This window comes from Salmo salar, chromosome ssa15 (genome assembly GCF_905237065.1).
Source record: "Salmo salar chromosome ssa15, Ssal_v3.1, whole genome shotgun sequence".
NCBI lineage: Eukaryota > Metazoa > Chordata > Actinopteri > Salmoniformes > Salmonidae > Salmo > Salmo salar.
This window is the reverse complement of record NC_059456.1, coordinates 79767739-79779817: the sequence shown is the minus strand read 5'-3', so window position 1 is coordinate 79779817 and position 12079 is coordinate 79767739. Positions and strand designations below refer to the sequence as shown.

General features: G+C 37.7%; 1 protein-coding gene across 1 annotated transcript in view; it reads left to right on the top strand.

Moving 5' to 3' along the window:
* pik3cd (phosphatidylinositol-4,5-bisphosphate 3-kinase, catalytic subunit delta) overlaps positions 1-12079 on the top strand; it is a 62040-nt gene that overhangs the window by 975 nt on the left and 48986 nt on the right. The gene's annotated exons all lie outside the window — the stretch shown is intronic.

Here is a 12079-nt window from a genome sequence, read left to right as displayed (position 1 = left end):
AGCCATGAGAAAAGGAGTTTTGATCAGACATGGAAATAAAAGTGCTGAAACCATTTAAAAAGATGAATAACAAGCTAGAGAAGTTGAAATGATGTTAATAATATATATATTTTAGAATTTATACTTGGGAGTCATAGAATAAATACAATATCATCAAAAATAGTATTGCGATACTACTGTATCGATTTTTTTGTTTGTTTTTACCCCAGACCCATTTTATTTTCGTCAGGAGTTAGGCTACGCATAGACAATGCAATCTTACTTCACACAAATCTGACTGAAACGTTCTCTGTTGTCCCTGAAATATGACCTGGCCTAGTAATGTCATATTTAAGGTAGTTCCTGCTGGTATAAATATGACTCCTTAAAATGTAGCAACTTGAACAACTGAGCATGTTAAAGTAACTCTTAAATTGAAAAAAAGTTACAATTGCTTGGTACTGTTGTATTTTAGGGAATTATAATGATTTTTTTACTCTTTGGTCATGCTGTGAAATGTGCAATAGACATGTATTGTTGATACAAGCATGTTATACACACGTCTCATTTATGTTTCCTGAAATGTCAGAGACTGGGTCAGAATGGTGATGGGATCGGTTTGAGAAACTCCCAGAATGTGTTCACTGAAGGACTAGGCCTATATATTTTAATGATAACTTGTTGGAATAACGAATGGAAAATGTCATATTTTCTTTCCACTGTGAGCCAATTGGGCTGGGGTGATACAGTACACAGTTTGGTAAGGACGTATGATATCTGTACCATTGGATTGTGGCGGCGTAGATTTTCTATAAAGTCAATGTCCACTTGCTTTATATCTTTATACTACGAATGAGCACACTTGATTGGTAGTCTTCTTAGGTTATTTTGTATTAATATGATTTAGAGCTTGATTGACTCTCCTTTAAGAGTACAGAATGCATAAACACTACCTTGACTTTCAAATCATAACTATTGTAATTAAGGACTAATAAGTGCGTCCATGTTGTGTGATGAATGGTTCTGTGCTTGGCAGTGAATGTTTTATATTTGTGTAGATCACAATGGGTTGGTACTTACTTGCTTGACTTTTTTTCCTTGTTCATTCTCCATAACTGAATTGTGTTATCTTGACTGTAGAAAAACACTTTCTGAAAAAACAAATACACGTCTGGCTAACTGCATTGAGTTGTAAGTTTGTAGGGAAAAGTGTTTATCGTGTAATAAACTGTCATTTGTGTTCTGTGATAAAGCCATAGTCAGAAATAAAGCATTTAGAGTGCTTGTTTGGACTTAAACTCAGAATAGTGCTCGTCCTGCTCTCGTATAGAAACCAAAAGCACTGATATTGATATAATTGTAAGAATATATATTTTTGTCAGAAAAGTAGTTTACATGATTGAGATGTCTAGTCCTTACAAAGACTTATTCTGCCTCCAAGCTAAAAAGGATGTTGACATGTCATGAACACCTCATCTTGGAATTGTGGTTGCACTCAATGTTTAATTTAATGACATTGAATAATGTTACTATTTGTATAGCATAAAAGTTATTCTCTAAAATGACAAACATGTACAATTGTACATACTATATCATCTGTTCCTTGTTATTTTAGTCTGTCAAGTTGATCAATATTTGCCCTTTTTTCCTGTTGTTAGTTTAGAAGGAGCTATGGACTAATATTCAATTATCTTACATCTTAAGGTGTAACTTTAACTTACTAATGTGTTTGATTTTACAGTGTGACAGTAACAATTCAATGTCTGGTTGAATTTTTCACTTAGTTATCTATTGTCAGTATTAGGACTCGACACATCAATCAGTGTGTTTGACTTGTTTTGCTGTTATGCCTAGGATTTCTGTACTTCAATAAATGATTTGTCTAATAAAATGTTGACTTGGTGTGCTCTGTTGAACCATTTATAGAAATCCATGTTTTAGGATGAAGTGCAAGAAAAAGCAAATCAGCTCAATTTACTGAAATTGAAGAGCAATTGTAATTTAATTTGGTTACTTGATACCGCTTTCTAATCTTCCACAAGTGCTCCCCCATGTGGTAGAGAAAGCACCTCACAATAATACTCCAGAATACTTACCATTGCTTTCGCCTAATTAGGTCCTCATTTGCTTGTTGCTTAGCTGAGTTTTAATGTGGTGTATATCAATTCGTATATATCAATCTGTATTTCTACTTGACAACTGTCTTACAATTGTTTTCATGCTGTCAGATAATCAGCTGAAGGAATATCAAGTCTGTTGGAGGATATAGATTTTGTGCTTCTGTTCAACTCATGAAATTAGCTTTGTAGTTTCATTATGACCATCTCTAAAACATTAGATGTTAACAATGCATTTTCTATGTTCAGTGAATTATGAATAGGTTTGGATTTCTGTGTATGAAGCAATATACACTCCCTTCATTTACTTGGACAGTGAAGCTGAAACTTTTAATTTGGCTCTATACTACAGCATTTTGGATTTCAGATCTTAAGTGGGTGATTCTATGCAAAACTAGAACAAAAATAACATTTTTGGGATCTTGTCATTTAATCCACAGAAGGGTACTTTGGAGGAAGGAATGTTTACATATATTTCACATTTTAAAGCATGTTTGAGAAATAATTACAGTTGGCATATGACATTTTGGGCTTACCCAGGCCTCTTACAACTTCATGTTTAATCTGTAGGTGCTACAAAGCAAAATCTGGTGTAATATGAAGGTTTACTGCTTGCTCTGTAAAATACAATTTTGTTTAGTATTTTGATTTCAATGACACATTAATGTATGAATATTGAAAAATATAAACATATTTGACTAAATGTTCAATATTGCTGAACATAATATACTCTACGGGCATATCAAAGTTCCAGAGTGGGATCTCTGCTACTTTTAGAATTTTGATCCAATTTGTAAGCATTTAAAATGGAGTGGATGTGAAAATGGATTCAAAATGGTCGCCTTGATTTGCAGGGCTGTGATTGGTTACATTGCCTACTATGCCAATTTCTATATGTAAAATGGGCCATAACTTTAAAACTAGTAGAGATCCCACTCTGGAACTTTGATATGCACATAGATTGTTCAACATAATATACTCTATATAGAAACATTTGCCAAATCTAATTGTGTATATTTTTCAATATTAAAACCTCTTACATCTAGACGTTCCGCTCCAATATCCAATGATTGGGCGTGGCGCGAAATACAAACTCCTCGAAAATCCGAAAACTTCAATTTTTCAAACATATGACTATTTTACAGCATTTTAAAGACAAGACTCTCCTTTATCTAACCACACTGTCCGATTTCAAAAAGGCTTTACAACGAAAGCAAAACATTAGATTATGTCAGGAGAGTACCCAGCCAGAAATAATCAGACACCCATTTTTCAAGCTAGCATATAATGTCACAAAAAACAAAACCACAGCTAAATGCAGCACTAACCTTTGATGATCTTCATCAGATGACACTCCTAGGACATTATGTTATACAATACATGCATGTTTTGTTCAATCAAGTTCATATTTATATCAAAAAACAGCTTTTTACATTAGCATGTGACGTTCAGAACTAGCATTCCCACCGAACACTTCCGGTGAATTTACTAAATTACTCACGATAAACGTTCACAAAAAACATAACAATTATTTTAAGAATTATAGATACAGAACTCCTTTATGCAATCGCGGTGTCTGATTTTAAAATAGCTTTTCGGTGAAAGCACATTTTGCAATATTCTGAGTAGATAGCTCGCCATCACGGGCTAGCTATTTTGACACCCACCAAGTTTGGTACTCACCAAACTCAGATTTACTATAAGAAAAAATTGGATTACCTTTGCTGTTCTTCGTCAGAATGCACTCCCAGGACTTCTACTTCAACAACAAATGTTGGTTTGGTTCCAAATAATCCATAGTTATATCCAAATAGCGGCGTTTTGTTCGTGCGTTCAAGACACTATCCGAAGGGTAACGAAGGGTGACGCGCGGACGCGTATCGTGACAAAAAATTTCAAAATATTCCATTACCGTACCTCGAAGCATGTCAAACGCTGTTTAAAATCAATTTTTATGCGATTTTTCTCGTGAAATAGCGATAATATTCCGACCGGGAGTCGTTGTTTTCGTTCAAAGACTGATAATCTAAAATGGACTCTTCACGTGCACGCGCGCACCCGTCTCATTGTTCTCAGATCGACCACTTACCAAATGCGCTACTGTTTTTCAGCCATGGGCTGCAAAGTCATCATTCAACGTTCTGGCGCCGTCTGAGAGCCTATGGGAGCCTTAGAAAATGTCACGTTACAGCAGAGATCCTTTGTTTTGGATAGAGATGACAAAGAAGGCCAAGAAATGGTCAGACAGGGTACTTCCTGTACAGAATCTTCTCAGGTTTTGGCCTGCCATTTGAGTTCTGTTATACTCACAGACACCATTCAAACAGTTTTAGAAACTTTGGAGTGTTTTCTATCCAAAGCTACTAATTATATGCATATTCTAGTTTCTGGGCAGGAGACATAACCAGATTAAATCGGGTACGTTTTTTATCCGGCCGTGAAAATACTGCCCCCTATCCATAACAAGTTAAGAAATTATTGAAATGTGATTCATGAATGAATCGTGAATAATGAGAGGCATAAATATCATACCCCCAGAACATGCTAACCTCCCCTGTTATTGTAATGGTGAACGGTTAGCATTTTTTGGGGGGGTTTGATATTTATGCCTCTTTCTCACTCATTATTCACGATTCATTCATGATTATCTATAATCTGGTAGCATCCACATTAATGGAGAAGTGATCAGGAACATACTTATTTACAATAAAAGTGACTCCATTCATTTGTATTGGGCACATAAGGGTCTATCTAAAGATATTGGGGCCTGTGTGTGTCATTGGGATCAAAATTAAAACAAAAATTTATATTTTCATGCAGTTTCACTTGTGTTAGAGGAATAATAGTGAATATATCCAAATTGACCCATAACTCCTATACAACGACATACGGAAAGTATTCAGACCCTTTGACTTTTTCCACGTTATGTTACAGCCTTATTCTAAAATGGATTAAATAGATTTTTTCCCCCTCATTAATCTAAACACAATACCCCATAATGACAAGGCAAAAAAAAAAAAAATGAATTGTTTGCAAATTTATTTAAAAAAATAAACTATCACATTTTCATAAGTATTCAGCAGCGATTACAGCCTCAAGTCTTGGGTATGACGCAACAAGCTTGGCACACCTGTATTTGGAGTTTCTCCCATTCAATGGAGATCAGGTTGGATGGGGTGCGTTGATGCTCAGCTATTTTCAAGTCTCTCCAGAGATGTTAGATCGGGTTCTAGTCCTGGCTCTGGCTGGGCCACTGGAGGACATTGAGACTTGTCCCGAAGACACTCATACGTTGTCTTGGCTATGTGCTTAGGGTCATTGTCTTGTTGCAAGGTGAACCTTCACCCCAGTCTGAGGTCCGGTGCGCTCTGGAGCAGGTTTTCAACAAGGATCTCTCTGTACTTTGCTCCATTCATCTTTCCCTTGATCCTGACTAGTCTCCTGCCGCTGAAAAACATCCCCCCACCATGATGCTGCCACCACAATGCTTCACCGTAGGGATGGTTCCAGGTTTCTCCCAGACGTGATGCTTGGCATTCAGGCCAAAGAGTTCAATCTTGGTTTCATCAGACCAGAGAATCTTCTTTCTCATGGTCTGAGAGTCCTTTAGGTGCCTTTTGGCAAACTCCAAGCGGGCTGTCGTGCCATTTTCACTGAGGAGTGGCTTCCGTCTGGCCACTCTACCATAAAGGCCTGCTTGGTGGAGTGCTGCAGAGATGGTTGTCCTTCTGAAAGGTTCTCCCATCTCCACAGAGGAACTCTGGAGCTCTGTCAGTATGACCATCAGGTTCTTGGTCACCTCCCTGACCAAGGCCCTTCTCCCCCGATTGCTCAGTTTAGCCTGTTTGCCAGCTGTAGGAAGAGTCTTGGTGGTTCCAAACGTATTCCATTGTGTTCTTGAGGACCTTCAATTCTGCAGACATGTTTTGGTATCCTTCCCCAGATCTGTGCCTCGACACAATCATTTACATTTACATTTAAGTCATTTAGCAGACGCTCTTATCCAGAGCGACTTACAAAATGGTGCATTCACCTTATGATATCCAGTGGAACAACCACTTTACAATAGTGCATCTAAATCTTTTAAGGGGGGGGTTAGAAGGATTACTTTATCCTATCCTAGGTATTCCTTAAAGAGGTGGGGTTTCAGGTGTCTCCGGAAGGTGGTGATTGACTCCGCTGTCCTGGCGTCGTGAGGGAGCTTGTTCCACCATTGGGGTGCCAGAGCAGCGAACAGTTTTGACTGGGCTGAGCGGGAACTGTGCTTCCTCAGAGGTACAATCCTGTCTTGGATCTCTATGAACAATTCCTTCAACCTTATTGCTTGGTTTTTGCTCTGACATGCACTGTCAATTGTAGGACCTTATATAGACAGGTGTGTGCCTTTCCACTGAATTTACCACAGGTGCACTCGCAAGTTGTAGAAACATCTCAAGGATGAACAATGGAAACAGGATGCACCTTAGCTCAATTTCCAGTCTCCTAGCAAAGGTTCTGAATACTTACGTAAATAAGGTATTCATGTTTTTTATTTGTAATACATTTGCAAAAAAATCTAAACCTGTTTTCGCTTTGTCGTTATTGGGTATTGTCTGTAGATTGAGGAAAAATAATATAATCCATTTTAGAAAAAGACTAACGAAGCAAAATGAGGGGATGGGGTCTGAATACTTTCCGAATGCACTGTAGACCTATTATACGTCCTTTAAGCAGGGTTCGCACAGACATTGGCAAGTCAAATTCAAGGCCTTTCATGGACTTTCTCAAGCACTTAATTGTAATTTTCAAGGACCTATAAATGTACATACAGAGCCTAATATAGAACATGCATAAAGTGCCAAAGTAGGCCATTACCACTTTAATAAGAAAGATTGGTCCTGCCAATGCGTTGATATTGAAATTATTATTACATTGTAAAATATGTGAAAATAATGTGGACATTGCCTGACTAAATAGTTTGGAGGTATGCATGGCAATGTTTCTGTAGCCTATGTGGCCGATTTTTAAATAATAAAGACATGAATAGCGTTAGAATTAATCTCACCATTTTGAATCTCACCAATGTTTCTATAATGAGAAAGTGACCTAAAACCAGGTTCCTTTTTTCATGGAAGGATTTGTATGGGAAGCCAATATTAGATGTTGTCTTCCTCATAATCAGTGGTTCCCAAACTGTTGGGTCGGCAGGTGGGGGGTGTTTTATTACATTTTTATAAAAAGTACTTTTTTTGAAAGGAACTAAGTCTGGGTTTAAACTTACTCTTCTAAATTGTAATAGTAGAATGCACAAGGTGCAATTTCAAAGTTGGGTAGTGCATCATCAGTTCCTCTTGTCATGTCAGTCATTGCATACCTTAGAGATATTTCTAAGTTATCTGAAATGTCCAGATTAGCCAGCCCGAGTCAGCTAACGTTTTTTTATTTAGCCCATAGATATTGTTGTAATTTTTTAGTCACTCAAATATCACATGAATACACATTAGACATGACAAAATGTATAGAATTACAAACTGCAACATTTTCTTTGCACCCCATGACAAAATGTGTAGAATTGCAGGAAATAAGCTTTCAACCTGCAAAATTCTCTCCACCAACAAGAGTGTGAACAGTTTGTCATGAACAGTGCTTGTGCCCATAGAAATAGATGTGGGGCGCGTGGGGGATGTTCCACAATGCTGGAAGTGGGGGCCCTGAGTGAAAAAGTTTGAGAACCCCTGCTCATAATAACATGTGGTTTTACCACAACACTCTTCAATTGAACAAATGAAAGTGGCCATATCTCTCACAAAAACGGATCGAAATGGAAATCACTGAAAGTTATAAGGTAGCAGGGAGAAATGATAAATTGGCTACAGTAATTACAAGGACTTTTCAATCACCAAATTGAAGACATGTCTGATTTTCAAGGAAGGAGTAAACCAGTACTTGAATTTCTGAGCTCCAAGTTCAAGTAGGCTAGGCTACTTCAAGACCCTTTTATTGTTTAAACTTGGAAAACAAAATATATTTGTCATGTTATTACATTACCAGATCATATTGTGAATCAGATCACTAGTCTGAATTTTTTTTGTTTTTCACTATATCCATAATAATTAATAGGAATAGCGTTGGGTGTTGCTCAATAGTCTATCCTACACAATTATGCACAGACTGTGTCCAATCCGAGGCACGAAAACCTGAACACATTACCTTGATGCTTTCTCTGTTACATCTAACTATACCCTGCTGTAAATCGAGCAGCCAATGACAGATGATCAACATCAATTCACTAGGAATATTAGATCCAATGTGGATCCAGGCACAACTGTCTTCACCGGTATAACGAATGAGACAAATATTCTGGACAATGTTCGCAAAAACCTTTTTTCCAGCACTTGGGATGTTGCATCACATGCGCTATCATAACAGCTGTTTGTCACTTGATTTGGAAAATTCCTTCCTAGATCAGATGTGAAAATATCACAGCATAACTGATCAGCTGGACACCAAATGGGCATCCAACAAGTATTGCATAATTATTGAAGAAAAATAGATACTGTCGTTAACGTGGTCAAGTTTTAAGTATCAAGGTAAGGTGACTTTCGGTTAGACGCATTCGATTTTGTAATCTCATTTATTATTTTGGATTTGTGTGACAAACTGTTTTCAGACACAAAATGTTATGTAGTTACACTACATTTCTGAGATCTCTATACAAAAAAACTGTATGACAGCTAGATCCAAAGTTGTTACAGGGTTCAAGTTCAAAAATAAAAATGTAACTGATTAAGGCTTAATATATGATGTAACGACAACTTAAACTGCCATAAATGCAAGGATGGAAAAGTAATGTTTTGTCACATGATTTTGGACAAATCTTTCAAGACAAAACCATGATAAAGGATTAAACAGGTTTTTAATCAACTTGTGAATTTTATAGAATATATCTATGATCCCCTTATATTTGAATGTAATGACATGGAAAAAATGGGCAGATAATTATTGATTATTTATCAACAGCTGTAACAAGTTGTCAAGTGGTAGGAAATCCTCACTGATACCCTAGTTTATAGAAAGACCCATAATTTGAAACGCAACCAAAACAGACTGCAAATGTATCCAAGTTTGTAGAGTCACAAGCTTCATGTAGTCATTGCGTTCTAGGAATATGTGACCAAATACTAAGCTTTTGACTACTTCGATAGACTCCAAGATTGTGTTTTACCCAAAAGGTTCAGGGTTTTCTGTTTCCATCAACGCTGGACGGCACCAGTGTCTCACTGGGCCATGGCTCCGGCACACCTGCTTTAATTTGAGGCCAAAGCCAGGCCACTGAAACTAACCATCCCACATATACATAACAATGGCTAATTAAACATGAACACCTCACAAAGCAATAGTTTTGATTATGCAGAGGTTACAATTTCCCTAGTGACACTGGTGTTAGTCAAAAGTGAATTTGACCAAATACTTTTGACACCTTCAAATCGGGGGACTAGATACATAGTGCTTTCATTTGTAAACGGTAAAATTTGATATTTATGACAATACCCTCATATGAAACATTTGATGTCAAATCCAAAATGGTGGACTATGGAGCCAAATAAAGTTTTTGCTTCACTATCCAAATAAATATGTAGGGGAGTGTATTTAGTTGATATTTCACTATCAGTACCATTGGCGAAAATCTGATATCAACTTTGGAGGGGACAATTACATGAAATTTTCTCAAGAGCAATTCCTGAGGGGGACACCGAAAGTAGTGCTGTAACACAGCCTACATTGTAATATGGTAAATGTATATTGAGGAACCAAAGAAATAAGGTGTTTGCCGTACTCCTAACTACCGGTACCCAAAACTACACAACTAATCACAACAGCAATACCATTGCCTTTAACAAATCTTAGTTCAGTCACCAGTTTAAGTTTAGAGTGGGGGTATCCATGGCATTTTCCAATTATGTTCCTATTTTACAAGTCAAAAAAATTGAGAACCTTTCATAATGTTGCCAAACAAAGACTCAACAAACTTACCCGAGACTCCCTGTCTCTGCCAGTCTGTCCCTGCATATCTGTCCCCAACTCTGCTGTCAGTGTGCCATCTGTTGCCTGCTCTGCCTAATGACATCATTGTGAAACATTTCCATTAGAATTTCATTTCTTTCTTATGAACATTTTATCAACTAGTCTTTGAGATATTAGGCTACTAGGGTTCTTACTATGCGTTTTGGTGTATTGAAAAATACTCTGATTTTCGTCTTTTATTTTTCTGCCATTTTTCTACCTGGCTGGCTGGCTGGCTACACACACACACACAGTGTGTAGGTTATTTACAGTAGGAGATGGGCTTCTATCATCTTCAATCATTCTATTTGGGCTTCGATCTAAAAGGTAGCTAGCAAATGTGAAACGGATTAAAATGACAAGAGTTGACAGCTGTATGAGTTCACCATTTACACAACATATGCTGCAACCTTTTGTAATTTTAATAGTTTGTTTCATATTGGCTGGCTTCCAACAATAGCTGAATTTGCAAAGCTAGCGAGCACCAATTCAGTTTCAGTGGTGTTTGCTATAATCTTTGCTACCCGGGTTAAATAAAGGTGAAATAAAATAAATTAATAAAAGTTCCCTAGCGACAATTTAGCTTTTGCAACGAGACCATTAAATATATTTAAGACAATGGTAGAAGAGAGTGTGTAGTTCTGTTCAGTTTGGATTTCAGTTTATCGCTAACCTTATCACAGGGACTTTGAAGCACTAACTTACATCATCTGCATGCTGATTCCATCTTTGACGACGCCACATAAATGGAATAGGTACTAGCTAGCTTAATAGTTAATATTTGCGCGCTAGCTCTGCATATTCAGCTAGTGTGTGTGCGCGATTGACTGGATTAACCTCACGTCAGTTACGTGCATTGAGTGCCTTTCAGACAGTAGATACGACCTCTCTGTTACCTAGCAAACTAAGGAACTGGCAGTGGATCAAACCATTGTGAGGCAAAGGGTGGGGGGGTTGCAATCTTTTGAAACTTAAAAACGCGCTATTAAGTGTCTATAATCAGCACAATTGCTATCATTGCGTATTATTAATATTATTTAAATTACATCGTTATGTTTCAGTGATATATTGAGGGGGACAAATCATATTTTTCCCAGGATGGGGGGGTCGTGTCCCCCCATCCCCCCCCGGGATTTCCGCCCCTGATCAGTACAAATAGACATAAGTTGTAAAGATATTGAAATAGACTGACACACATAGCAACCAAACTGATGTTGAAGACTACTACATAGAGCCATGGCTAGATGGAACTCTATTCCACATCAGGTAACTGAGGCAATCAGTAGAATCAGATTTTAAAAAACACCTTATGGAACAGCGGGACTGTGAAGAGACACACACAGGCACAGACAAACATATACATGATAAGACACGCACTCTACACACACGTACACATGGATTTTGTATTGTAAATATGTGGTAGTAGAGTAGTGGTCTGAAGGAACACAATGTGTTGTGAAAAGTGTTATGAAATGTAATGTCATGTAATATTTTAATTTGAATATAATTGCCTTAATGTTGCTGGACCCCAGGAAGAGTAGCTGGTGCCTAAAAACAAATACTGGGAGGCGATTATAAAGAGGCAAGACAAAAAGTGTACTCCTTTGTATGTCCCAAATGGCACCCTGAACCACAACAACAGATGTAATTTGTTTATGGACATCATAAAACAGTCAGGAACTGACTTCAGTGTCAGACTGACCCGGATTACGACCTATGAAATGTTACTCAGCATCGTCTTAATTCAAAATGGCAACTAACAACTGAACATCAAGAATAGCCAGGTGAGCAGGCAGCAAAATGATCTCTGCTCCTACAATGTTCAACTATACTAGACAAGTTTGGCCATCACCTTGAGCTCGTGAGCAAAGCCGCCACTTCCTTGATGCAGACTACGTGCTGCGCTTATGGCCCTGCGTCTGCTAAGGGGCCCCGACCCA